Below are 27,441 nucleotides of genomic sequence, written 5' to 3' on the forward strand. Positions count from 1 at the left end.
TTCACACACGAAAAATAGATGAGCCCCTTCAAGATGGTTAGAAGCAAGGTGGTTAGCCCTAGGCAACCCTAAGAAGGGGGGCAGGGGCTAGTATGCCCTACCTATCTACACGGGGACTTACCCCGCAAGGAGCGTCCCCGTCCGTATGCCTGTCCCTGTTGGGACAGAAACCCTAGTAGTCCCTAAAAGATGCTCCCTACGTGTCACGTTTCAGTTCGTTCACAGAATATCATCAGGGGAGATAAATGGTACACACAGGGCTATGGATTGGGCCTGTGCGACCAAAGAGACAAAATAGTACTAAAAAAGGTATTTTTAGAACATGGGTCAGAAGCCTAAAGAAGTGTGAGGCCAGTCAGGCTAAGACACACGGGGCAGGACCGCATTGGACGTGTTATTCAATATAGATGCACCAGTGGGTGCCAACTATGCAGTAACACTGGGCCACAGGGACGATCAATCCAGGGGCGGGCTGTCGGCAGAGTGTACTCACCGCTCTGTATCTTAAATACACTCCGATGCCGCCGGATTCTCTTGCCGCCTTCTACTTCCGGGCACGTGACTAGGTGAACAGGGTGTCACGTGCCCGGTGGAACGCAGGAAGTGAGCGTGCGTTCCAACCCGACGCGGCCCGTGGAGCGCGTCGCCAGAAGATGACGTCGCACAGCATGTGAGGTATCACATGACCAGAAACTGGTCACGGGGCACGCCGGGCCGAAAAGGGAACGCCCACCCTCCCCGCTCCGAGCAGGAAGCAACGAATATGTTGGCAAGTGGCGGAACGGAGTGTGGGCAAAGTAATTGGGCACAATAGTAATTGTCACAATTAGATGCCTGGTGGATCCAGGGTTCTAAGGATCCATAGTAACGATTCATAAATATGAAATAGAAAATCTAGACTATTAGAGGCAAATTCAATTATACATAGGCCATAGGAGCAGTAGAACTGGCCCAACGAAAAAAGATAGAGAGTACATGTTGGGAAAATCAAATAAAGCAGCTAAAATTAAGCTGTTCATTTAATCCCATAGGGGCCATTGTCTTTAAATAGTAAATCCAGCGCAATTCACGCTGCAATATGGCACGGTCCCAATCTCCTCCACGTTTGGGGGGTGGAACATGATCGATGCCCATCACAGTGATGCGGGCTTTCCCGTTGTGTTGCCGGTGAACATGATTGGCGACCGGAGTGTCTTTAGCTTTGGTTATGTCGCCAAGATGTTCACCGACACGTCTGCGCAGTTCCCGGATAGTTTTTCCTACGTATCCCTTGCCGCATTCACACGACAACAGATAAATGACACCACGGCTCCTGCAGTTAATGAAATGGTGTATATGGTATGTCTTCCCTGTAACCGTACTACTGAAATCTTTACCGGTTTTTAGATAGGGACAGGCGATACACCCGCTGCATCTGAAGCATCCCTTGATACCAGATTTGAGCCAAGCTGAACCTGATAAAGAGGGTGGGGGGGTGAATTCGCTCGACACTAATGTATCGCGGAGACTCCGTCCTCGACGATAAGTAACGTGAGGATAGTCTCCCACCACTTCTTTTAAATCGGGGTCTAATTGAAGAATACTCCAGTTTTTTTGGAAGATGTGTCTGACTTCACCAGCAGCCCTGTCAAAGGTCATGATCGGGCGAATGATGTTGGAAGGTGGCGTGGTGCAGGATTTGGGAACAAGGAGGGATGTTCTATCTGAGTGTAATGCAAACTCAAATGCTCTCCTTAGGACCTTGTCGGGATAGCCACGTTGAAGGAACCTGGTACGTAAATCGGCAGCCTGTCTGACAAATTCTCTTTTTGTGGAGCAATTACGCCTAATTCTAAGATATTGCCCCTTGGGAATACCTCGCCTAAGTGGGAGGGGGTGACTACTCTCCCACCTAAGCAGGGTATTGGTGGACGTCGGTTTACGATAGATCGACGTCTCCAGAGCGCCAGCAGGTGTATGGGAGATGAGGACATCAAGAAATGGTAACGTGGTGCCCCCAACCTCACAGGTGAAATGCATGCCGATCTGGTTGTCATTGAACATCCTCACCAGTGAACGGAACGAGGCACCGTTCCCGTTCCAGATGATGAAGATGTCATCAATGTACCGCGCCCACAAGCCAATCTGGTCCAAGAGAGTGGAACATTCGTCCCTAAAGACCAGAGTCTCTTCCCACCACCCCAGAAACAGGTTGGCATACGACGGGGCACAAGAACACCCCATCGCGGTGCCCCTGAGCTGGTGGTAGAGTCTCCCATTAAAAGAAAAGACATTGGTGGTCAAGGTAAACTCAAGAAGGGAGAGGACAAAATGGCTGTGGGCGCGGTACTGACAACCACGAGTGCTGAGAAAATGCTCAACTGCCTTCATTCCTAAATTGTGAGGAATGTTGGAATAGAGGGCCTCCACGTCGATGCTAGTCAGTAGGCTAGCATTATCGACGTGAATGCCCTCCAGTTGTTTGAGCAGATGTGTGGTGTCTCGGGTATAGGACGGCAGCGAGGTCACAAAGGGTGCCAAAACACGATCCACATAGATCCCTACATTTTGGGATAGGTTCCCTACCCCAGATACTATGGGGCGCCCTTTCAGGGGACGTGTTCCCTTGTGGAGTTTGGGCAGACAGTAAAATGTTGCCAAACGTGGATGGGTGGGCAACATGAATTTATACTCGTCCTCGGAAATAATAGATGCAGTTTTAGCTTCATCGAGAATACTTTTCAATTCCAGTTTGTATCTATTTGTTGGATTAGTAGAAAGAACCTCATACGTGGATGAATCCCTCAGCAGGGCCTCACACATATCCGCATATTGACCGTGGTCCATGACCACCGCGTTGCCCCCTTTATCGGAGGGCTTGATCACTATAGAGCGGTCAGTCTCCAAACTAGCTACAGCGGTGGCATGGGCCCGGTCAATATTGGAATGGAAGGTGGGACGTAGGTTCTCAATCTCTTGCGAGACCGTGCTGAAGAAGACATCCACGCATGATAACTCGCCCAGGTTGGGAGGCATCCTATTGCTTTTAAGTTTAAGGTTAGTAAAAGGTCCCTGGCCCTCTAACTTGTCGAATTCTCCGTCCAATCCGTAAAGCAGGCGAACGTCCGCTAGAATATCCAGGGGTATGCCTAACTCACGGCACTGTTTTTTATCCTGGAGTTTATAGAATTTATGCCAGCGGAGCTTTCTGACAAATAGATTGAGATCTTTGAATGTTTCAAACAAGTTAAAAGAGGGGGTTGGGACAAAAGAAAGGCCTAATTGCAGTACCTCTATCTCAGTGGGACTGAGATTACGGGATGAGAGGTTAACTACCTGGGGACCTCTGAGTTCTGAGTTTGTTGCAGGCGGTTCCGTAATGGGTATATCTGTTGAGGGGTTGGTGGACCTTGGTATTGACCTGTCCCTCCTAAAAAACGAGGGTTAGGGGTACCTTGATATTGTCCCCGTCCTCGTGAATTCCCCCTCTGGCGCCCACGTCGGTTACCTCCCCGTGATGGAGGTCTCGGACCCTTAAATGAATTATCAGAATCTGAACAGTCGGTGTCGGTGGATGACTGTTCAGTTAGGGCTCCTGTGGGTTCCCTCCTATTAGCAATGGAGGAGTAGACTCTATTATCTTTGAAATCGGCCAGGTCCCTCACAAACTGCCGATGTTTGCGTTCCTTCAAATGATACTGGTATTTTTCAAGAAGGTTCTGAAGTTGTTTTTCTTTATTCGCAAACTCGGTTTCCTGTGAGAATACCTGGGCCGATTCGATACTCGCATTCAATTTTTTATTTAGAGTCTCAAGGTTATTTTTCTCCTCTGTGAGCAGAAGACGCATTAGTCTCAAGGAGCTTTCTGTGGCTTCTTTTTCCCATTTACTAAGAAAGCCTGGGTTACGGAATCTCGTTCCTGGTAGGAGTGCAATCCTAAGACCTCGAGGCACAATGTTGTGCTTCAGATAGCTTTCTAGGCTTTGCACCTCCCACCAGGAGAGAATTTGATCCTTGTATATATCAGTGAGTTCTTTGAAAGCTGCATTAAATGACGGGGTGTATTTTTTCTGTGAAAACTCTTTCTCTAAAAAAAAATCTCTCTAGCCTCAGTGAGCCAGTTTTCTACGCTAAACCCAGTAGCAAGAAAACCTGCCATGCCTAGTATGCGGAATAGAAAAAAGTCAACTGAAGGGCCAGGTATGTCAAACAGGCCCACTAAATCCCAAAATTAGGTAGCAAGAAGTACTGATCCCATAGGACAGAGGGATAAAACTTAGCATTTATTTTAGGTCAATCTAAAATTATAGACAACAGAGGAGGAGCCTCTATACATAACAGATATAACAAGACAGCCCAGCGGGCAAACTAATACATACAGAAACAGTGTGACCAAAGATTTGAAAAGAAGCAGGAACGTTCTCACCCGGTTGTTGATCAGGATGTCTCATGGAGAGGACTGGGGTGAAGAACGGTCCTTGGATGCTTCTCGTTCACACACGAAAAATAGATGAGCCCCTTCAAGATGGTTGGAAGCAAGGTGGTTAGCCCTAGGCAACCCTAAGAAGGGGGGCAGGGGCTAGTATGCCCTACCTATCTACACGGGGACTTACCCCGCAAGGAGCGTCCCCGTCCGGATGCCTATCCCTGTTGGGACAGAAACCCTAGTAGTCCCTAAAAGATGCTCCCTACGTGTCACGTTTCAGTTCGTTCACAGAATATCATCAGGGGAGATAAATGGTACACACAGGGCTATGGATTGGGCCTGTGCGACCAAAGAGACAAAATAGTACTAAAAAAGGTATTTTTAGAACATGGGTCAGAAGCCTAAAGAAGTGTGAGGCCAGTCAGGCTAAGACACACGGGGCAGGACCGCATTGGACGTGTTATTCAATATAGATGCACCAGTGGGTGCCAACTATGCAGTAACACTGGGCCACAGGGACGATCAATCCAGGGGCGGGCTGTCGGCAGAGTGTACTCACCGCTCTGTATCTTAAATACACTCCGATGCCGCCGGATTCTCTTGCCGCCTTCTACTTCCGGGCACGTGACTAGGTGAACAGGGTGTCACGTGCCCGGTGGAACGCAGGAAGTGAGCGTGCGTTCCAACCCGACGCGGCCCGTGGAGCGCGTCGCCAGAAGATGACGTCGCACAGCATGTGAGGTATCACATGACCAGAAACTGGTCACGGGGCACGCCGGGCCGAAAAGGGAACGCCCACCCTCCCCGCTCCGAGCAGGAAGCAACGAATATGTTGGCAAGTGGCGGAACGGAGTGTGGGCAAAGTAATTGGGCACAATAGTAATTGTCACAATTAGATGCCTGGTGGATCCAGGGTTCTAAGGATCCATAGTAACGATTCATAAATATGAAATAGAAAATCTAGACTATTAGAGGCAAATTCAATTATACATAGGCCATAGGAGCAGTAGAACTGGCCCAACGAAAAAAGATAGAGAGTACATGTTGGGAAAATCAAATAAAGCAGCTAAAATTAAGCTGTTCATTTAATCCCATAGGGGCCATTGTCTTTAAATAGTAAATCCAGCGCAATTCACGCTGCAATATGGCACGGTCCCAATCTCCTCCACGTTTGGGGGGTGGAACATGATCGATGCCCATCACAGTGATGCGGGCTTTCCCGTTGTGTTGCCGGTGAACATGATTGGCGACCGGAGTGTCTTTAGCTTTGGTTATGTCGCCAAGATGTTCACCGACACGTCTGCGCAGTTCCCGGATAGTTTTTCCTACGTATCCCTTGCCGCATTCACACGACAACAGATAAATGACACCACGGCTCCTGCAGTTAATGAAATGGTGTATATGGTATGTCTTCCCTGTAACCGTACTACTGAAATCTTTACCGGTTTTTAGATAGGGACAGGCGATACACCCGCTGCATCTGAAGCATCCCTTGATACCAGATTTGAGCCAAGCTGAACCTGATAAAGAGGGTGGGGGGGTGAATTCGCTCGACACTAATGTATCGCGGAGACTCCGTCCTCGACGATAAGTAACGTGAGGATAGTCTCCCACCACTTCTTTTAAATCGGGGTCTAATTGAAGAATACTCCAGTTTTTTCTCAGCACTCATGGTTGTCAGTACCGCGCCCACAGCCATTTTGTCCTCTCCCTTCTTGAGTTTACCTTGACCACCAATGTCTTTTCTTTTAATGGGAGACTCTACCACCAGCTCAGGGGCAACGCGATGGGGTGTTCTTGTGCCCCGTCGTATGCCAACCTGTTTCTGGGGTGGTGGGAAGAGACTCTGGTCTTTAGGGACGAATGTTCCACTCTCTTGGACCAGATTGGCTTGTGGGCGCGGTACATTGATGACATCTTCATCATCTGGAACGGGAACGGTGCCTCGTTCCGTTCACTGGTGAGGATGTTCAATGACAACCAGATCGGCATGCATTTCACCTGTGAGGTTGGGGGCACCACGTTACCATTTCTTGATGTCCTCATCTCCCATACACCTGCTGGCGCTCTGGAGACGTCGATCTATCGTAAACCGACGTCCACCAATACCCTGCTTAGGTGGGAGAGTAGTCACCCCCTCCCACTTAGGCGAGGTATTCCCAAGGGGCAATATCTTAGAATTAGGCGTAATTGTTCCACAAAAAGAGAATTTGTCAGACAGGCTGCCGATTTACGTACCAGGTTCCTTCAACGTGGCTATCCCGACAAGGTCCTAAGGAGAGCATTTGAGTTTGCATTACACTCAGATAGAACATCCCTCCTTGTTCCCAAATCCTGCACCACGCCACCTTCCAACATCATTCGCCCGATCATGACCTTTGACAGGGCTGCTGGTGAAGTCAGACACATCTTCCAAAAAAACTGGAGTATTCTTCAATTAGACCCCGATTTAAAAGAAGTGGTGGGAGACTATCCTCACGTTACTTATCGTCGAGGACGGAGTCTCCGCGATACATTAGTGTCGAGCGAATTCACCCCCCCACCCTCTTTATCAGGTTCAGCTTGGCTCAAATCTGGTATCAAGGGATGCTTCAGATGCAGCGGGTGTATCGCCTGTCCCTATCTAAAAACCGGTAAAGATTTCAGTAGTACGGTTACAGGGAAGACATACCATATACACCATTTCATTAACTGCAGGAGCCGTGGTGTCATTTATCTGTTGTCGTGTGAATGCGGCAAGGGATACGTAGGAAAAACTATCCGGGAACTGCGCAGACGTGTCGGTGAACATCTTGGCGACATAACCAAAGCTAAAGACACTCCGGTCGCCAATCATGTTCACCGGCAACACAACGGGAAAGCCCGCATCACTGTGATGGGCATCGATCATGTTCCACCCCCCAAACGTGGAGGAGATTGGGACCGTGCCATATTGCAGCGTGAATTGCGCTGGATTTACTATTTAAAGACAATGGCCCCTATGGGATTAAATGAACAGCTTAATTTTAGCTGCTTTATTTGATTTTCCCAACATGTACTCTCTATCTTTTTTCGTTGGGCCAGTTCTACTGCTCCTATGGCCTATGTATAATTGAATTTGCCTCTAATAGTCTAGATTTTCTATTTCATATTTATGAATCGTTACTATGGATCCTTAGAACCCTGGATCCACCAGGCATCTAATTGTGACAATTACTATTGTGCCCAATTACTTTGCCCACACTCCGTTCCGCCACTTGCCAACATATTCGTTGCTTCCTGCTCGGAGCGGGGAGGGTGGGCGTTCCCTTTTCGGCCCGGCGTGCCCCGTGACCAGTTTCTGGTCATGTGATACCTCACATGCTGTGCGACGTCATCTTCTGGCGACGCGCTCCACGGGCCGCGTCGGGTTGGAACGCACGCTCACTTCCTGCGTTCCACCGGGCACGTGACACCCTGTTCACCTAGTCACGTGCCCGGAAGTAGAAGGCGGCAAGAGAATCCGGCGGCATCGGAGTGTATTTAAGATACAGAGCGGTGAGTACACTCTGCCGACAGCCCGCCCCTGGATTGATCGTCCCTGTGGCCCAGTGTTACTGCATAGTTGGCACCCACTGGTGCATCTATATTGAATAACACGTCCAATGCGGTCCTGCCCCGTGTGTCTTAGCCTGACTGGCCTCACACTTCTTTAGGCTTCTGACCCATGTTCTAAAAATACCTTTTTTAGTACTATTTTGTCTCTTTGGTCGCACAGGCCCAATCCATAGCCCTGTGTGTACCATTTATCTCCCCTGATGATATTCTGTGAACGAACTGAAACGTGACACGTAGGGAGCATCTTTTAGGGACTACTAGGGTTTCTGTCCCAACAGGGATAGGCATCCGGACGGGGACGCTCCTTGCGGGGTAAGTCCCCGTGTAGATAGGTAGGGCATACTAGCCCCTGCCCCCCTTCTTAGGGTTGCCTAGGGCTAACCACCTTGCTTCCAACCATCTTGAAGGGGCTCATCTATTTTTCGTGTGTGAACGAGAAGCATCCAAGGACCGTTCTTCACCCCCAGTCCTCTCCATGAGACATCCTGATCAACAACCGGGTGAGAACGTTCCTGCTTCTTTTCAAATCTTTGGTCACACTGTTTCTGTATGTATTAGTTTGCCCGCTGGGCTGTCTTGTTATATCTGTTATGTATAGAGGCTCCTCCTCTGTTGTCTATAATTTTAGATTGACCTAAAATAAATGCTAAGTTTTATCCCTCTGTCCTACGGGATCAGTACTTCTTGCTACCTAATTTTGGGATTTAGTGGGCCTGTTTGACATACCTGGCCCTTCAGTTGACTTTTTTCTATTCCGCATACTAGGCATGGCAGGTTTTCTTGCTACTGGGTTTAGCGCAGAAAACTGGCTCACTGAGGCTAGAGAGATTTTTTCAGAGAAAGAGTTTTCACAGAAAAAATACACCCCGTCATTTAATGCAGCTTTCAAAGAACTCACTGATATATACAAGGATCAAATTCTCTCCTGGTGGGAGGTGCAAAGCCTAGAAAGCTATCTGAAGCACAACATTGTGCCTCGAGGTCTTAGGATTGCACTCCTACCAGGAACGAGATTCCGTAACCCAGGCTTTCTTAGTAAATGGGAAAAAGAAGCCACAGAAAGCTCCTTGAGACTAATGCGTCTTCTGCTCACAGAGGAGAAAAATAACCTTGAGACTCTAAATAAAAAATTGAATGCGAGTATCGAATCGGCCCAGGTATTCTCACAGGAAACCGAGTTTGCGAATAAAGAAAAACAACTTCAGAACCTTCTTGAAAAATACCAGTATCATTTGAAGGAACGCAAACATCGGCAGTTTGTGAGGGACCTGGCCGATTTCAAAGATAATAGAGTCTACTCCTCCATTGCTAATAGGAGGGAACCCACAGGAGCCCTAACTGAACAGTCATCCACCGACACCGACTGTTCAGATTCTGATAATTCATTTAAGGGTCCGAGACCTCCATCACGGGGAGGTAACCGACGTGGGCGCCAGAGGGGGAATTCACGAGGACGGGGACAATATCAAGGTACCCCTAACCCTCGTTTTTTAGGAGGGACAGGTCAATACCAAGGTCCACCAACCCCTCAACAGATATACCCATTACGGAACCGCCTGCAACAAACTCAGAACTCAGAGGTCCCCAGGTAGTTAACCTCTCATCCCGTAATCTCAGTCCCACTGAGATAGAGGTACTGCAATTAGGCCTTTCTTTTGTCCCAACCCCCTCTTTTAACTTGTTTGAAACATTCAAAGATCTCAATCTATTTGTCAGAAAGCTCCGCTGGCATAAATTCTATAAACTCCAGGATAAAAAACAGTGCCGTGAGTTAGGCATACCCCTGGATATTCTAGCGGACGTTCGCCTGCTTTACGGATTGGACGGAGAATTCGACAAGTTAGAGGGCCAGGGACCTTTTACTAACCTTAAACTTAAAAGCAATAGGATGCCTCCCAACCTGGGCGAGTTATCGTGCGTGGATGTCTTCTTCAGCACGGTCTCGCAAGAGATTGAGAACCTACGTCCCACCTTCCATTCCAATATTGACCGGGCCCATGCCACCGCTGTAGCTAGTTTGGAGACTGACCGCTCTATAGTGATCAAGCCCTCCGATAAAGGGGGCAACGCGGTGGTCATGGACCACGGTCAATATGCGGATATGTGTGAGGCCCTGCTGAGGGATTCATCCACGTATGAGGTTCTTTCTACTAATCCAACAAATAGATACAAACTGGAATTGAAAAGTATTCTCGATGAAGCTAAAACTGCATCTATTATTTCCGAGGACGAGTATAAATTCATGTTGCCCACCCATCCACGTTTGGCAACATTTTACTGTCTGCCCAAACTCCACAAGGGAACACGTCCCCTGAAAGGGCGCCCCATAGTATCTGGGGTAGGGAACCTATCCCAAAATGTAGGGATCTATGTGGATCGTGTTTTGGCACCCTTTGTGACCTCGCTGCCGTCCTATACCCGAGACACCACACATCTGCTCAAACAACTGGAGGGCATTCACGTCGATAATGCTAGCCTACTGACTAGCATCGACGTGGAGGCCCTCTATTCCAACATTCCTCACAATTTAGGAATGAAGGCAGTTGAGCATTTTCTCAGCACTCGTGGTTGTCAGTACCGCGCCCACAGCCATTTTGTCCTCTCCCTTCTTGAGTTTACCTTGACCACCAATGTCTTTTCTTTTAATGGGAGACTCTACCACCAGCTCAGGGGCACCGCGATGGGGTGTTCTTGTGCCCCGTCGTATGCCAACCTGTTCCTGGGGTGGTGGGAAGAGACTCTGGTCTTTAGGGACGAATGTTCCACTCTCTTGGACCAGATTGGCTTGTGGGCGCGGTACATTGATGACATCTTCATCATCTGGAACGGGAACGGTGCCTCGTTCCGTTCACTGGTGAGGATGTTCAATGACAACCAGATCGGCATGCATTTCACCTGTGAGGTTGGGGGCACCACGTTACCATTTCTTGATGTCCTCATCTCCCATACACCTGCTGGCGCTCTGGAGACGTCGATCTATCGTAAACCGACGTCCACCAATACCCTGCTTAGGTGGGAGAGTAGTCACCCCCTCCCACTTAGGCGAGGTATTCCCAAGGGGCAATATCTTAGAATTAGGCGTAATTGCTCCACAAAAAGAGAATTTGTCAGACAGGCTGCCGATTTACGTACCAGGTTCCTTCAACGTGGCTATCCCGACAAGGTCCTAAGGAGAGCATTTGAGTTTGCATTACACTCAGATAGAACATCCCTCCTTGTTCCCAAATCCTGCACCACGCCACCTTCCAACATCATTCGCCCGATCATGACCTTTGACAGGGCTGCTGGTGAAGTCAGACACATCTTCCAAAAAAACTGGAGTATTCTTCAATTAGACCCCGATTTAAAAGAAGTGGTGGGAGACTATCCTCACGTTACTTATCGTCGAGGACGGAGTCTCCGCGATACATTAGTGTCGAGCGAATTCACCCCCCCCACCCTCTTTATCAGGTTCAGCTTGGCTCAAATCTGGTATCAAGGGATGCTTCAGATGCAGCGGGTGTATCGCCTGTCCCTATCTAAAAACCGGTAAAGATTTCAGTAGTACGGTTACAGGGAAGACATACCATATACACCATTTCATTAACTGCAGGAGCCGTGGTGTCATTTATCTGTTGTCGTGTGAATGCGGCAAGGGATACGTAGGAAAAACTATCCGGGAACTGCGCAGACGTGTCGGTGAACATCTTGGCGACATAACCAAAGCTAAAGACACTCCGGTCGCCAATCATGTTCACCGGCAACACAACGGGAAAGCCCGCATCACTGTGATGGGCATCGATCATGTTCCACCCCCCAAACGTGGAGGAGATTGGGACCGTGCCATATTGCAGCGTGAATTGCGCTGGATTTACTATTTAAAGACAATGGCCCCTATGGGATTAAATGAACAGCTTAATTTTAGCTGCTTTATTTGATTTTCCCAACATGTACTCTCTATCTTTTTTCGTTGGGCCAGTTCTACTGCTCCTATGGCCTATGTATAATTGAATTTGCCTCTAATAGTCTAGATTTTCTATTTCATATTTATGAATCGTTACTATGGATCCTTAGAACCCTGGATCCACCAGGCATCTAATTGTGACAATTACTATTGTGCCCAATTACTTTGCCCACACTCCGTTCCGCCACTTGCCAACATATTCGTTGCTTCCTGCTCGGAGCGGGGAGGGTGGGCGTTCCCTTTTCGGCCCGGCGTGCCCCGTGACCAGTTTCTGGTCATGTGATACCTCACATGCTGTGCGACGTCATCTTCTGGCGACGCGCTCCACGGGCCGCGTCGGGTTGGAACGCACGCTCACTTCCTGCGTTCCACCGGGCACGTGACACCCTGTTCACCAAGTCACGTGCCCGGAAGTAGAAGGCGGCAAGAGAATCCGGCGGCATCGGAGTGTATTTAAGATACAGAGCGGTGAGTACACTCTGCCGACAGCCCGCCCCTGGATTGATCGTCCCTGTGGCCCAGTGTTACTGCATAGTTGGCACCCACTGGTGCATCTATATTGAATAACACGTCCAATGCGGTCCTGCCCCGTGTGTCTTAGCCTGACTGGCCTCACACTTCTTTAGGCTTCTGACCCATGTTCTAAAAATACCTTTTTTAGTACTATTTTGTCTCTTTGGTCGCACAGGCCCAATCCATAGCCCTGTGTGTACCATTTATCTCCCCTGATGATATTCTGTGAACGAACTGAAACGTGACACGTAGGGAGCATCTTTTAGGGACTACTAGGGTTTCTGTCCCAACAGGGATAGGCATCCGGACGGGGACGCTCCTTGCGGGGTAAGTCCCCGTGTAGATAGGTAGGGCATACTAGCCCCTGCCCCCCTTCTTAGGGTTGCCTAGGGCTAACCACCTTGCTTCCAACCATCTTGAAGGGGCTCATCTATTTTTTGTGTGTGAACGAGAAGCATCCAAGGACCGTTCTTCACCCCCAGTCCTCTCCATGAGACATCCTGATCAACAACCGGGTGAGAACGTTCCTGCTTCTTTTCAAATCTTTGGTCACACTGTTTCTGTATGTATTAGTTTGCCCGCTGGGCTGTCTTGTTATATCTGTTATGTATAGAGGCTCCTCCTCTGTTGTCTATAATTTTAGATTGACCTAAAATAAATGCTAAGTTTTATCCCTCTGTCCTACGGGATCAGTACTTCTTGCTACCTAATTTTGGGATTTAGTGGGCCTGTTTGACATACCTGGCCCTTCAGTTGACCTATAACTTAGTTACACTGAATAGTTTTGTCTATCTGTTTGTCTATTTTTCTACATAATTACTTTCTGAGGCACTTGTCTAAACGGAAGACCAAGAAATCAAATCCCTGCTGGTAACATATTTATCCTGCTCACATAGCCATTTTCAGATTCCTTTTTTGATGTTGTCATCAGACTGAAAGCACAAACCTCCAAGATGTTCCTTCAGCTTTGAAAGTGTCAAGTCAGGGCTGCAGGCAGATATTTCAACATTTCCCAGCTCCAAATATCCAAAAGCTTCACAGTAGTGGTTTGTAGTTGGACATTGTCAGACAACAAAGATAAGTACACCCCCACCCTGACACACCGCTATCAATCTGGAATACTGTAAATCATGTTATAATGCGCCACCAGCCATTGCACACAACCACACAAAATGTACATCATCTTGTCTTACTGCCACTAACTTTTTCAAAATGACACACATAGGTATAGATTTACCAAAACTGGTGCAAAGGAAAACTAGATTAGTTGCCCATAGCAACCAATCAGATTATTTTATTTCCGAGAACCCCTTTGCAAAATGAAACAGACTCTGCTATATCTTAAATTTACAGGTATGTCAGCTGGTCAGTGCTCAGTTGATGACTGATCACCTTTGATTATTTAGACCGCCACACCTTACCTGAGCAACAAGGTTGTTTGGAACCTGACTATTTGTGAAGGTGTTTATTGTGCTGGATTTGGAAACAAAACAGTTTTCTGATATCTCTGTTGTCACTGGGTCCAAATTAACAGTAGGCAGAGACAACACAAGTAGGCAGGGCAATAATACCATGTTGTGGCACAAAACACTACCCTAGCAGAGCCAAAGACCACAGTGCAACACAATAAACTGCACCGGCAGCATCACAAAACACAGTGCAGCACAAAATAATACACCAGCAGCACAAAGTACCCCCTCAGAAGCTGCCCCTCTGTGGTGGTTAGTGCCAGCGGCCACATTCTGTGCTCCTACTCCAGTTGCATCAGGATGGCAATATAGTTGAATTCCGGAATCAGGAGGGCACCTGTGGTTGACAGCCAGGTACGTAACTACTTGACGCCCCCAGTGTTTACTCTGACAGTGATAGATCATTATCTGGCAGGCAGCCGTGAGGAGGGCTCAGGCTGCTGCCTTAGGCATTGGCCTACTGGGAAATTTCCCTATAGAGTCTGTGGCCAATCCACCCCTGGCCTGCCCTGACCTTTATCTGTCTTATTGTGCTGTATGAAATTTGCCATCCCTAACAATTTTTGCATTTAACTTTGGAAATGTCATCTGCAAGCCATCAGTTGTTTCTGTTAAAGACCACTAACAACTATCTCTATATACACACTTATACAGAGAATGCTATCACTGATAGCACCTCCCCTGTGTACCACTATCAGTGACTGACAGCTATCTGTGTACACGCACTTACACAGACAATACTATCAATCACTGATAGCACCTCCCCTGTGTACCACTACCAGTGACTGACAGCTATCTCTGTATACACACTTACACATAGAATGCTATCAATCACTGATAACACCTCACCTGTGTATAGCTACCAGTGACTGACAGCTATCTCTGTATACACACGTAGACAGAGAATGGCATTAAACAATGATAACATCTCCCCTGTGTACAGTTATCAGTGACTAACAGCTATCTCTGTATACACACTTACACAGAAAATGCTATCACTGATAACACCTCCCATGTGTACAGATATCACTGACTGACAGCTAACTCTGTATACACACTTACACAGAGAATGATATCAATCACTGATAAAACCTTCCCGCATATATAGAGCGCTGCTCACAAACATGGTTTTAAGTTAGAAAAAGCAAAGATATAAATTATAAATGACAAGATTTACTGGATCTTTTCCCACAAAAATATATATCAAACTGCTCAGCTCCTCCTGCTCTATAACCTGATGCCTGCAGATTGCACTGTATTTTGTGGTGACAGATCCTTTTTAACTGATTCAGAGAGTTTCGCCCACACAATTGTTTCAATTTTTTTAATATGATCAACTGACTTGGACGAGCACCCACTTCTTTGTTTATCCATTGCAGTTAACAATTGCAATCACTATATTCATGTCATTATTTATGTGCATGTTAGATTATCATAACATCAGGATCAATGGGTATATGGATACTCAAAAAAATAGATGAAAAACCGCAGCACTCCCAGTCTTGAATACAATTTTGTGTTTATTAACACAGAAAAATTGGCAACGTTTCGACAGCAAAGTCTTTTTCAAGCTATATAATGTTACAAGTGAACACTAACAAATATTTATACATCCTACTCAAACAGGATTGGTTGGGGGGCTGTCCCAAGGTATCAGAAATAACCCCTCCCCTTAGACAATTCCACCTGTGATATCCACAGTGACCTCATTACCAACAACCTACATGTGTAACAAAAATCCATGTATAAACTAGTACGTACACAGCTGAGCCAAAGGAACAGACAAACACATTGAGTAAGGGGAACAGCATGCTACTGCGCATGCCTGACTTTCATTTCCTGGTCTCCATAGTAGGCCGATCATGTGCTCGGCCACATGACTAGGACCTTTCATCGTTGCTAGAACACTACCCCCGTTGCCAGTCACCTGACACATCACATGTTCCTATGTGTCTCCGTATCCCAGCAACCACAGGTCCTACTCAGTGTTAAACCTCTTTATTATGGCCAGGTCCTATACCTAAGAGAAAACCATCGCTACAGCAAAAACTATATGCGCTGTTCACCTGTACTCTGCATATTATATATAGAGATGTAATAAAACATTATATACAGTTTCTAGCGCAACATTAACTTCGGGGCTAGATATATAACGGGGCTTGTTACAAACAGGTCCCTATGATTAAATGAATCCCACTGGATATGTCCATGGGGTATACTAATACATGTATGACCCACAAACAGGTCCGTCCCTAGGTCCCAGCGAAGGGCTTGATCTCTAATACCCCGGGTAAGAGTTATGGGGACATAAGGGTGCAACCCCAATCCGGGGAAAAAGGGAACACAAAAAGGTACATACGTATCCTCAGGACCTACAAGGGGTCCTATTAATTGACATCACAGACCCCAATGGTTCTCACCAGCGGGTAGTGTGTAGAGATTACAGCAATTGCCATTCATATCAGGGACAAAAAGGGTAGGTGCACTTCCTAACCCCTAAAAACGGGGAAGTCAGGTACCCACACCCTAGCAAAAAAACTAGTCTATTCTCATTTAGAGAGGTCCCCTAGGTGATGTGTCAGGTGACTGGCGACGGGGGTAGTGTCCTAGCAATGATGACAGGTCCTAGCACATAATCGCTAGAGATGCTGGCCTACTATAGAGACCAGGAAATGAAAGTCAGGCATGCGCAGTAGCATGCTGTTCACCTTACTCAATGTGTTTGTCTGTTCCTTGGGCTCAGCTGTGTAAGTACTAGTTTATACATGGATTTTTGTTACACATGCAGGTTGTTGGTAATGAGTAGAGTTGAGCGAACACCTGGATGTTCGGGTTCGAGAAGTTCGGCCGAACATCCCGGAAATGTTCGGGTTCGGGATCCGAACCCGATCCGAACTTCGTCCCGAACCCGAACCCCATTGAAGTCAATGGGGACCCGAACTTTTCGGCACTAAAACGGCTGTAAAACAGCCCAGGAAAGGGCTAGAGGGCTGCAAAAGGCAGCAACATGTAGGTAAATCCCCTGCAAACAAATGTGGATAGGGAAATTAATTAAAATAAAAATTAAATAAATAAAAATTAACCAAAATCAATTGGAGAGAGGTTCCATAGCAGAGAATCTGGCTTCCCGTCACCCACCACTGGAACAGTCCATTCTCAGATATTTAGGCCCCGGAACCCAGGCAGAGGAGAGAGGTCCCGTAACAGACAATCTGGCTTCATGTCAGCAGAGAATCAGTCTTCATGTCATAGCAGAGAATCAGGCTTCACGTCACCCACCACTGTAAGAGTCCATTTTCATAAATTTAGGCCCAGCACCCAGGCAGAGGAGAGAGGTCCCGTAACAGAGGATCTGGCTTCATGTCAGCAGAGAATCAGTCTGCATGTCATAGCAGAGAATCAGGCTTCACGTCAGCCACCACTGCAACAGTCCATTGTCATAAATTTAGGCCCAGCACCCAGGCAGAGGAGAGAGGTCCCGTAACAGAGGATCTGGCTTCATGTCAGCAGAGAATCAGTCTGCATGTCATAGCAGAGAATCAGGCTTCACGTCAGCCACCACTGCAACAGTCCATTGTCATAAATTTAGGCCCAGCACCCAGGCAGAGGAGAGAGGTCCCGTAACAGACAATCTGGCTTCATGTCAGCAGAGAATTAGTCTGCATGTCATAGCAGAGAATGAGGCTTCACGTCAGCCACCACTGCAACAGTCCATTGGCATATATTTAGGCCTAGCACACAGGCAGAGGAGAGAGGTCCCGTAACAGACAATCTGGCTTCATGTCAGCAGAGAATCAGTCTGCATGTCATAGCAGAGAATGAGGCTTCACGTCACCCACCACTGCAACAGTCCATTGGCATATATTTAGGCCTAGCACACAGGCAGAGCAGAGAGGTCCCGTAACAGACAATCTGGCTTCATGACAGCAGAGAATCAGTCTGCATGTCATAGCAGAGAATGAGGCTTCACGTCACCCACCACTGCAACAGTCCATTGGCATATATTTAGGCCTAGCACACAGGCAGAGCAGAGAGGTCCCGTAACAGACAATCTGGCTTCATGACAGCAGAGAATCAGTCTGCATGTCATAGCAGAGAATGAGGCTTCACGTCACCCACCACTGCAACAGTCCATTGGCATATATTTAGGCCTAGCACACAGGCAGAGCAGAGAGGTCCCGTAACAGACAATCTGGCTTCATGTCAGCAGAGAATCAGTCTGCATGTCATAGCAGAGAATGAGGCTTCACGTCACCCACCACTGCAACAGTCCATTGGCATATATTTAGGCCTAGCACACAGGCAGAGCAGAGAGGTCCCGTAACAGACGATCTGGCTTCATGTCAGCAGAGAATCAGTCTGCATGTCATAGCAGAGAATGAGGCTTCACGTCACCCACCACTGCAACAGTCCATTGGCATATATTTAGGCCTAGCACACAGGCAGAGCAGAGAGGTCCCGTAACAGACAATCTGGCTTCATGACAGCAGAGAATCAGTCTGCATGTCATAGCAGAGAATGAGGCTTCACATCACCCACCACTGCAACAGTCCATTGGCATATATTTAGGCCTAGCACACAGGCAGAGCAGAGAGGTCCCGTAACAGACAATCTGGCTTCATGTCAGCAGAGAATCAGTCTGCATGTCATAGCAGAGAATGAGGCTTCACGTCACCCACCACTGCAACAGTCCATTGGCATATATTTAGGCCTAGCACACAGGCAGAGCAGAGAGGTCCCGTAACAGACAATCTGGCTTCATGACAGCAGAGAATCAGTCTGCATGTCATAGCAGAGAATGAGGCTTCACGTCACCCACCACTGCAACAGTCCATTGGCATATATTTAGGCCTAGCACACAGGCAGAGCAGAGAGGTCCCGTAACAGACAATCTGGCTTCATGTCAGCAGAGAATCAGTCTGCATGTCATAGCAGAGAATGAGGCTTCACGTCACCCACCACTGCAACAGTCCATTGGCATATATTTAGGCCTAGCACACAGGCAGAGCAGAGAGGTCCCGTAACAGACGATCTGGCTTCATGTCAGCAGAGAATCAGTCTGCATGTCATAGCAGAGAATGAGGCTTCACGTCACCCACCACTGCAACAGTCCATTGGCATATATTTAGGCCTAGCACACAGGCAGAGCAGAGAGGTCCCGTAACAGACAATCTGGCTTCATGTCAGCAGAGAATTAGTCTGCATGTCATAGCAGAGAATCAGGCTTCATGTCAGCCACCACTGCAACAGTCCATTGGCATATATTTAGGCCTAGCACACAGGCAGAGGAGAGGTTCATTCAACTTTGGGTAGCCTCGCAATATAATGGTAAAATGAAAATAAAAATAGGATTGAATGAGGAAGTGCCCTGGAGTCCAATAATATATGGTTATGGGGAGGTAGTTAATGTCTAATCTGGACAAGGGACGGACAGGTCCTGTGGGATCCATGCCTGGTTCATTTTTATGAACGTCAGCTTGTCCACATTGGCTGTAGACAGGCGGCTGCGTTTGTCTGTAATGACGCCCCCTGCCGTGCTGAATACACGTTCAGACAAAACGCTGGCTGCCGGGCAGGCCAGCACCTCCAAGGCATAAAAGGCTAGCTCTGGCCACGTGGACAATTTAGAGACCCAGAAGTTGAATGGGGCCGAACCATCAGTCAGTACGTGGAGGGGTGTGCACACGTACTGTTCCACCATGTTAGTGAAATGTTGCCTCCTGCTAACACGTTGCGTATCAGGTGGTGGTGCAGTTAGCTGTGGCGTGTTGACAAAAGTTTTCCACATCTCTGCCATGCTAACCCTGCCCTCAGAGGAGCTGGCCGTGACACAGCTGCCTTGGCGACCTCTTGCTCCTCCTCTGCCTTGGCCTTGGGCTTCCACTTGTTCCCCTGTGACATTTGGGAATGCTCTCAGTAGCGCGTCTACCAACGTGCGCTTGTACTCGCGCATCTTCCTATCACGCTCCAGTGCAGGAAGTAAGGTGGGCACATTGTCTTTGTAGCGTGGATCCAGCAGGGTGGCAACCCAGTAGTCCGCACAGGTTAAAATGTGGGCAACTCTGCTGTCGTTGCGCAGGCACTGCAGCATGTAGTCGCTCATGTGTGCCAGGCTGCCCAGGGGTAAGGACAAGCTGTCCTCTGTGGGAGGCGTATCGTCATCGTCCTGCCTTTCCCCCCAGCCACGCACCAGTGATGGACCCGAGCTGCGTTGGGTGCCACCCCGCTGTGACCATGCTTCATCCTCATCCTCCTCCACCTCCTCCTCATCCTCGTCCTCCTCGTCCTCCAGTAGTGGGCCCTGGCTGGCCACATTTGTACCTGGCCTCTGCTGTTGCCAAAAACCTCCCTCTGAGTCACTTCGAAGAGACTGGCCTGAAAGTGCTAAAAATGACCCCTCTTCCTCCTCCTCCTCCTCCTCCTCCTGGGCCACCTCCTCTTCCATCATCGCCCTAAGTGTTTTCTCAAGGAGACATAGAAGTGGTATTGTAACGCTGATAACGGTGTCATCGCCACTGGCCATGTTGGTGGAGTACTCGAAACAGCGCAACAGGGCACACAGGTCTCGCATGGAGGCCCAGTCATTGGTGGTGAAGTGGTGCTGTTCTGTAGTGCGACTGACCCGTGCGTGCTGCAGCTGAAACTCCACTATGGCCTGCTGCTGCTCGCACAGTCTGTCCAGCATGTGCAAGGTGGAGTTCCACCTGGTGGGCACGTCGCATATGAGGCGGTGAGCGGGAAGGCCGAAGTTACGCTGTAGCGCAGACAGGCGAGCAGCAGCAGGATGTGAACGCCGGAAGCGCGAACAGACGGCCCGCACTTTATGCAGCAGCTCTGACATGTCGGGGTAGTTGTGAATGAACTTCTGCACCACCAAATTCAGCACATGCGCCAAGCAAGGGATGTGCGTCAAATTGGCTAGTCCCAGAGCTGCAACGAGATTTCGCCCATTATCACACACCACCAGGCCGGGCTTGAGGCTCACCGGCAGCAACCACTCGTCGGTCTGTTGTTCAATACCCCGCCACAACTCCTGTGCGGTGTGGGGCCTGTCCCCCAAACATATGAGTTTCAGAATGGCCTGCTGACGTTTACCCCGGGCTGTGCTGAAGTTGGTGGTGAAGGTGTGTGGCTGACTGGATGAGCAGGTGGAAAAAAAGGAGGAGGCAACAGGAGGCAAAGAATGTTGCCCTGCGATCCTTGGCGGCGGAAGGATGCCTGGGGCCCAGCCGCCACTACATTTACCCAGTGTGCAGTTAGGGAGATATAGCGTCCCTGGCCGTGCTTACTGGTCCACGTATCTGTGGTTAGGTGGACCTTGCCACAGATGGCGTTGCACAGTGAACACTTGATTTTATCGGACACTTGGTTGTGCAGGGAAGGCACGGCTCTCTTGGAGAAGTAGTGGCGGCTGGGAACAACATACTGTGGGACAGCAAGCGACATGAGCTGTTTGAAGCTGTCTGTGTCCACCAGCCTGAATGACAGCATTTCATAGGCCAGTAGTTTAGAAATGCTGGCATTTAGGGCCAGGGATCGAGGGTGGCTAGGTGGGAATTTACGCTTTCTCTCAAAAGTTTGTAAGATGGAGAGCTGAACGCTGCCGTGTGACATGGTTGAGACGCTTGGTGACGGAGGTGGTGGTGGTGTTGGTGGTACATCCCCTGTTTGCTGGGCGGCAGGTGCCAACGTTCCTCCAGAGGCGGAGGAAGAGGCCGAGGCGGCAGCAGCAGAAGAGGCCGAGGCGGCAGCAGCAGAAAAGGTAGCAGGGGGAGCCTGAGTGACTTCCTTGGTTTTAAGGTGTTTACTCCACTGCAGTTCATGCTTTGCATGCAGGTGCCTGGTCATGCAGGTTGTGCTCAGGTTCAGAACGTTAATGCCTCGCTTCAGGCTCTGATGGCACAGCGTGCAAACCACTCGGGTCTTGTCGTCAGCACATTGTTTGAAGAAGTGCCATGCCAGGGAACTCCTTGAAGCTGCCTTTGGGGTGCTCGGTCCCAGATGGCGGCGGTCAGTAGCAGGCGGAGTCTCTTGGCGGCGGGTGTTCTGCTTTTGCCCACTGCTCCCTCTTTTGCTACGCTGTTGGCTCGGTCTCACCACTGCCTCTTCCTCCGAACTGTGAAAGTCAGTGGCACGACCTTCATTCCATGTGGGGTCTAGGACCTCATCGTCCCCTGCATCGTCTTCCACCCAGTCTTGATCCCTGACCTCCTGTTCAGTCTGCACACTGCAGAAAGACGCAGCAGTTGGCACCTGTGTTTCGTCATCATCAGAGACATGCTGAGGTGGTATTCCCATGTCCTCATCATCAGGAAACATAAGTGGTTGTGCGTCAGTGCATTCTATGTCTTTCACCGCTGGGGAAGGGCTAGGTGGATGCCCTTGGGAAACCCTGCCAGCGGAGTCTTCAAACAGCATAAGAGACTGCTGCATAACTTGAGGCTGAGACAGTTTCCCTGGTATGCATGGGGGTGATGTGACAGACTGATGGGGTTGGTTTTCAGGCGCCATCTGTGCGCTTTCTGCAGAAGACTGGGTGGGAGATAATGTGAACGTGCTGGATCCACTGTCGGCCACCCAATTGACTAATGCCTGTACCTGCTCAGGCCTTACCATCCTTAGAACGGCATTGGGCCCCACCATATATCGCTGTAAATTCTGGCGGCTACTGGGACCTGAGGTAGTTGGTACACTAGGACGTGTGGATGTGGCAGAACGGCCACGTCCTCTCCCAGCACCAGAGGGTCCACTAACACCACCACGACCATGTCCACGTCCGCGTCCCTTACTAGATGTTTTTCTCATTGTTATGGTTCACCACAACAACAAATATATTATTTGGCCCAATGTATTGTATTCAAATTCAGCGGGATATAAATTTGAGGCCTAGTATTTAGGCGCTGGGTGACCGGTATGGATTTAGTGACAGAATTAGACTTGGAAATGCACAGAAGCGTGTGTGTGTGAAGTTATTCTGAATGACCCAATGTGCACCTTGAATATTATATACCCTTTTAGGGATAGATTTCAAATAGCTCTGATATAGCAGAAACCACTAAATTATGAAATTGTTAAATTGGGAATTGTATTTAAACCCAGAACAAAAAATGTGCTTTGACGGACACTAAATAACTTTCCCAGCCACAACAGGACAGCGTTAACGAGAGATTTAGCAGGATATAAATTTGAGGCCTAGTATTTAGGCGCTGGGTGACAGGTATGGGTTTAGTGACAGAATTAGACTTAGAAATACACAGTAGCGGGTGTGTGTGAAGTTATTCTGAATGACCCAATGTGCACCTTGAATATTATATACCCTTTTAGGGATAGATTTCAAATAGCTCTGATATAGCAGAAACCACTAAATTATGAAATTGCTAAATTGGGAATTGTATTTCAACCCAGAACAAAAAATGTGCTTTGACGGACACTAAATAACTTTCCCAGCCACAACAGGACAGCGTTAACGAGAGATTTAGCAGGATATAAATTTGAGGCCTAGTATTTAGGCGCTGGGTGACAGGTATGGGTTTAGTGACAGAATTAGACTTGGAAATACACAGTAGCGGGTGTGTGTGAAGTTATTCTGAATGACCCAATGTGCACCTTGAATATTATATACCCTTTTAGGGATAGATTTCAAATAGCTCTGATATAGCAGAAACCACTAAATTATGAAATTGTTAAATTGGGAATTGTATTTAAACCCAGAACAAAAAATGTGCTTTGACGGACACTAAATAACTTTCCCAGCCACAACAGGACAGCGTTAACGAGAGATTTAGCAGGATATAAATTTGAGGCCTAGTATTTAGGCGCTGGGTGACAGGTATGGGTTTAGTGACAGAATTAGACTTAGAAATACACAGTAGCGGGTGTGTGTGAAGTTATTCTGAATGACCCAATGTGCACCTTGAATATTATATACCCTTTTAGGGATAGATTTCAAATAGCTCTGATATAGCAGAAACCACTAAATTATGAAATTGCTAAATTGGGAATTGTATTTCAACCCAGAACAAAAAATGTGCTTTGACGGACACTAAATAACTTTCCCAGCCACAACAGGACAGCGTTAACGAGAGATTTAGCAGGATATAAATTTGAGGCCTAGTATTTAGGCGCTGGGTGACAGGTATGGGTTTAGTGACAGAATTAGACTTGGAAATACACAGTAGCGGGTGTGTGTGAAGTTATTCTGAATGACCCAATGTGCACCTTGAATATTATATACCCTTTTAGGGATAGATTTCAAATAGCTCTGATATAGCAGAAACCACTAAATTATGAAATTGTTAAATTGGGAATTGTATTTAAACCCAGAACAAAAAATGTGCTTTGACGGACACTAAATAACTTTCCCAGCCACAACAGGACAGCGTTAACGAGAGATTTAGCAGGATATAAATTTGAGGCCTAGTATTTAGGCGCTGGGTGACAGGTATGGGTTTAGTGACAGAATTAGACTTGGAAATACACAGTAGCGGGTGTGTGTGAAGTTATTCTGAATGACCCAATGTGCACCTTGAATATTATATACCCTTTTAGGGATAGATTTCAAATAGCTCTGATATAGCAGAAACCACTAAATTATGAAATTGTTAAATTGGGAATTGTATTTAAACCCAGAACAAAAAATGTGCTTTGACGGACACTAAATAACTTTCCCAGCCACAACAGGACAGCGTTAACGAGAGATTTAGCAGGATATAAATTTGAGGCCTAGTATTTAGGCGCTGGGTGACAGGTATGGGTTTAGTGACAGAATTAGACTTAGAAATACACAGTAGCGGGTGTGTGTGAAGTTATTCTGAATGACCCAATGTGCACCTTGAATATTATATACCCTTTTAGGGATAGATTTCAAATAGCTCTGATATAGCAGAAACCACTAAATTATGAAATTGCTAAATTGGGAATTGTATTTCAACCCAGAACAAAAAATGTGCTTTGACGGACACTAAATAACTTTCCCAGCCACAACAGGACAGCGTTAACGAGAGATTTAGCAGGATATAAATTTGAGGCCTAGTATTTAGGCGCTGGGTGACAGGTATGGGTTTAGTGACAGAATTAGACTTGGAAATACACAGTAGCGGGTGTGTGTGAAGTTATTCTGAATGACCCAATGTGCACCTTGAATATTATATACCCTTTTAGGGATAGATTTCAAATAGCTCTGATATAGCAGAAACCACTAAATTATGAAATTGTTAAATTGGGAATTGTATTTAAACCCAGAACAAAAAATGTGCTTTGACGGACACTAAATAACTTTCCCAGCCACAACAGGACAGCGTTAACGAGAGATTTAGCAGGATATAAATTTGAGGCCTAGTATTTAGGCGCTGGGTGACAGGTATGGGTTTAGTGACAGAATTAGACTTGGAAATACACAGTAGCGGGTGTGTGTGAAGTTATTCTGAATGACCCAATGTGCACCTTGAATATTATATACCCTTTTAGGGATAGATTTCAAATAGCTCTGATATAGCAGAAACCACTAAATTATGAAATTGTTAAATTGGGAATTGTATTTAAACCCAGAACAAAAAATGTGCTTTGACGGACACTAAATAACTTTCCCAGCCACAACAGGACAGCGTTAACGAGAGATTTAGCAGGATATAAATTTGAGGCCTAGTATTTAGGCGCTGGGTGACAGGTATGGGTTTAGTGACAGAATTAGACTTGGAAATACACAGTAGCGGGTGTGTGTGAAGTTATTCTGAATGACCCAATGTGCACCTTGAATATTATATACCCTTTTAGGGATAGATTTCAAATAGCTCTGATATAGCAGAAACCACTAAATTATGAAATTGCTAAATTGGGAATTGTATTTCAACCCAGAACAAAAAATGTGCTTTGACGGACACTAAATAACTTTCCCAGCCACAACAGGACAGCGTTAACGAGAGATTTAGCAGGATATAAATTTGAGGCCTAGTATTTAGGCGCTGGGTGACAGGTATGGGTTTAGTGACAGAATTAGACTTGGAAATACACAGTAGCGGGTGTGTGTGAAGTTATTCTGAATGACCCAATGTGCACCTTGAATATTATATACCCTTTTAGGGATAGATTTCAAATAGCTCTGATATAGCAGAAACCACTAAATTATGAAATTGTTAAATTGGGAATTGTATTTAAACCCAGAACAAAAAATGTGCTTTGACGGACACTAAATAACTTTCCCAGCCACAACAGGACAGCGTTAACGAGAGATTTAGCAGGATATAAATTTGAGGCCTAGTATTTAGGCGCTGGGTGACAGGTATGGGTTTAGTGACAGAATTAGACTTAGAAATACACAGTAGCGGGTGTGTGTGAAGTTATTCTGAATGACCCAATGTGCACCTTGAATATTATATACCCTTTTAGGGATAGATTTCAAATAGCTCTGATATAGCAGAAACCACTAAATTATGAAATTGCTAAATTGGGAATTGTATTTCAACCCAGAACAAAAAATGTGCTTTGACGGACACTAAATAACTTTCCCAGCCACAACAGGACAGCGTTAACGAGAGATTTAGCAGGATATAAATTTGAGGCCTAGTATTTAGGCGCTGGGTGACAGGTATGGGTTTAGTGACAGAATTAGACTTAGAAATACACAGTAGCGGGTGTGTGTGAAGTTATTCTGAATGACCCAATGTGCACCTTGAATATTATATACCCTTTTAGGGATAGATTTCAAATAGCTCTGATATAGCAGAAACCACTAAATAATGAAATTGCTAAATTGGGAATTGTATTTCAACCCAGAACAAAAAATGTGCTTTGACGGACACTAAATAACTTTCCCAGCCACAACAGGACAGCGGTAACGAGAGATTTAGCAGGATATAAATTTGAGGCCTAGTATTTAGGCGCTGGGTGACAGGTATGGGTTTAGTGACAGAATTAGACTTGGAAATACACAGTAGCGGGTGTGTGTGAAGTTATTCTGAATGACCCAATGTGCACCTTGAATATTATATACCCTTTTAGGGATAGATTTCAAATAGCTCTGATATAGCAGAAACCACTAAATTATGAAATTGCTAAATTGGGAATTGTATTTCAACCCAGAACAAAAAATGTGCTTTGACGGACACTAAATAACTTTCCCAGCCACAACAGGACAGCGGTAACGAGAGATTTAGCGGGATATAAATTTGAGGCCTAGTATTTAGGCGCTGGGTGACCGGTATGGATTTAGTGACAGAATTAGACTGGGATATGGCCAAAAAATAACCACACTATTGCTGGTTAAATGCACTTGGTGACGGGCGCAGCTTGCCCCTGATTTAGTATATGGCCAAAAAATGAACAGACTATTGCTGGTTAAATGCACTTGGTGTCACAGCTTGACGCACCACACTACTGAGGGTTAAATGCACTTGGTGACGGGCGCAGCTTGCCCCTGATGTAGTATATGGCCAAAAAATGAACAGACTATTGCTGGTTAAATGCACTTGGTGTGACAGCTTCACCCTGATGTAGGCTTTAGCCAAAAAACAACCACACCATTGAGGGTTAAATGCACT

Source organism: Bufo gargarizans, chromosome 4 (genome assembly GCF_014858855.1).
Source record: "Bufo gargarizans isolate SCDJY-AF-19 chromosome 4, ASM1485885v1, whole genome shotgun sequence".
In the NCBI taxonomy this organism is placed as follows: Eukaryota; Metazoa; Chordata; class Amphibia; order Anura; family Bufonidae; genus Bufo; species Bufo gargarizans.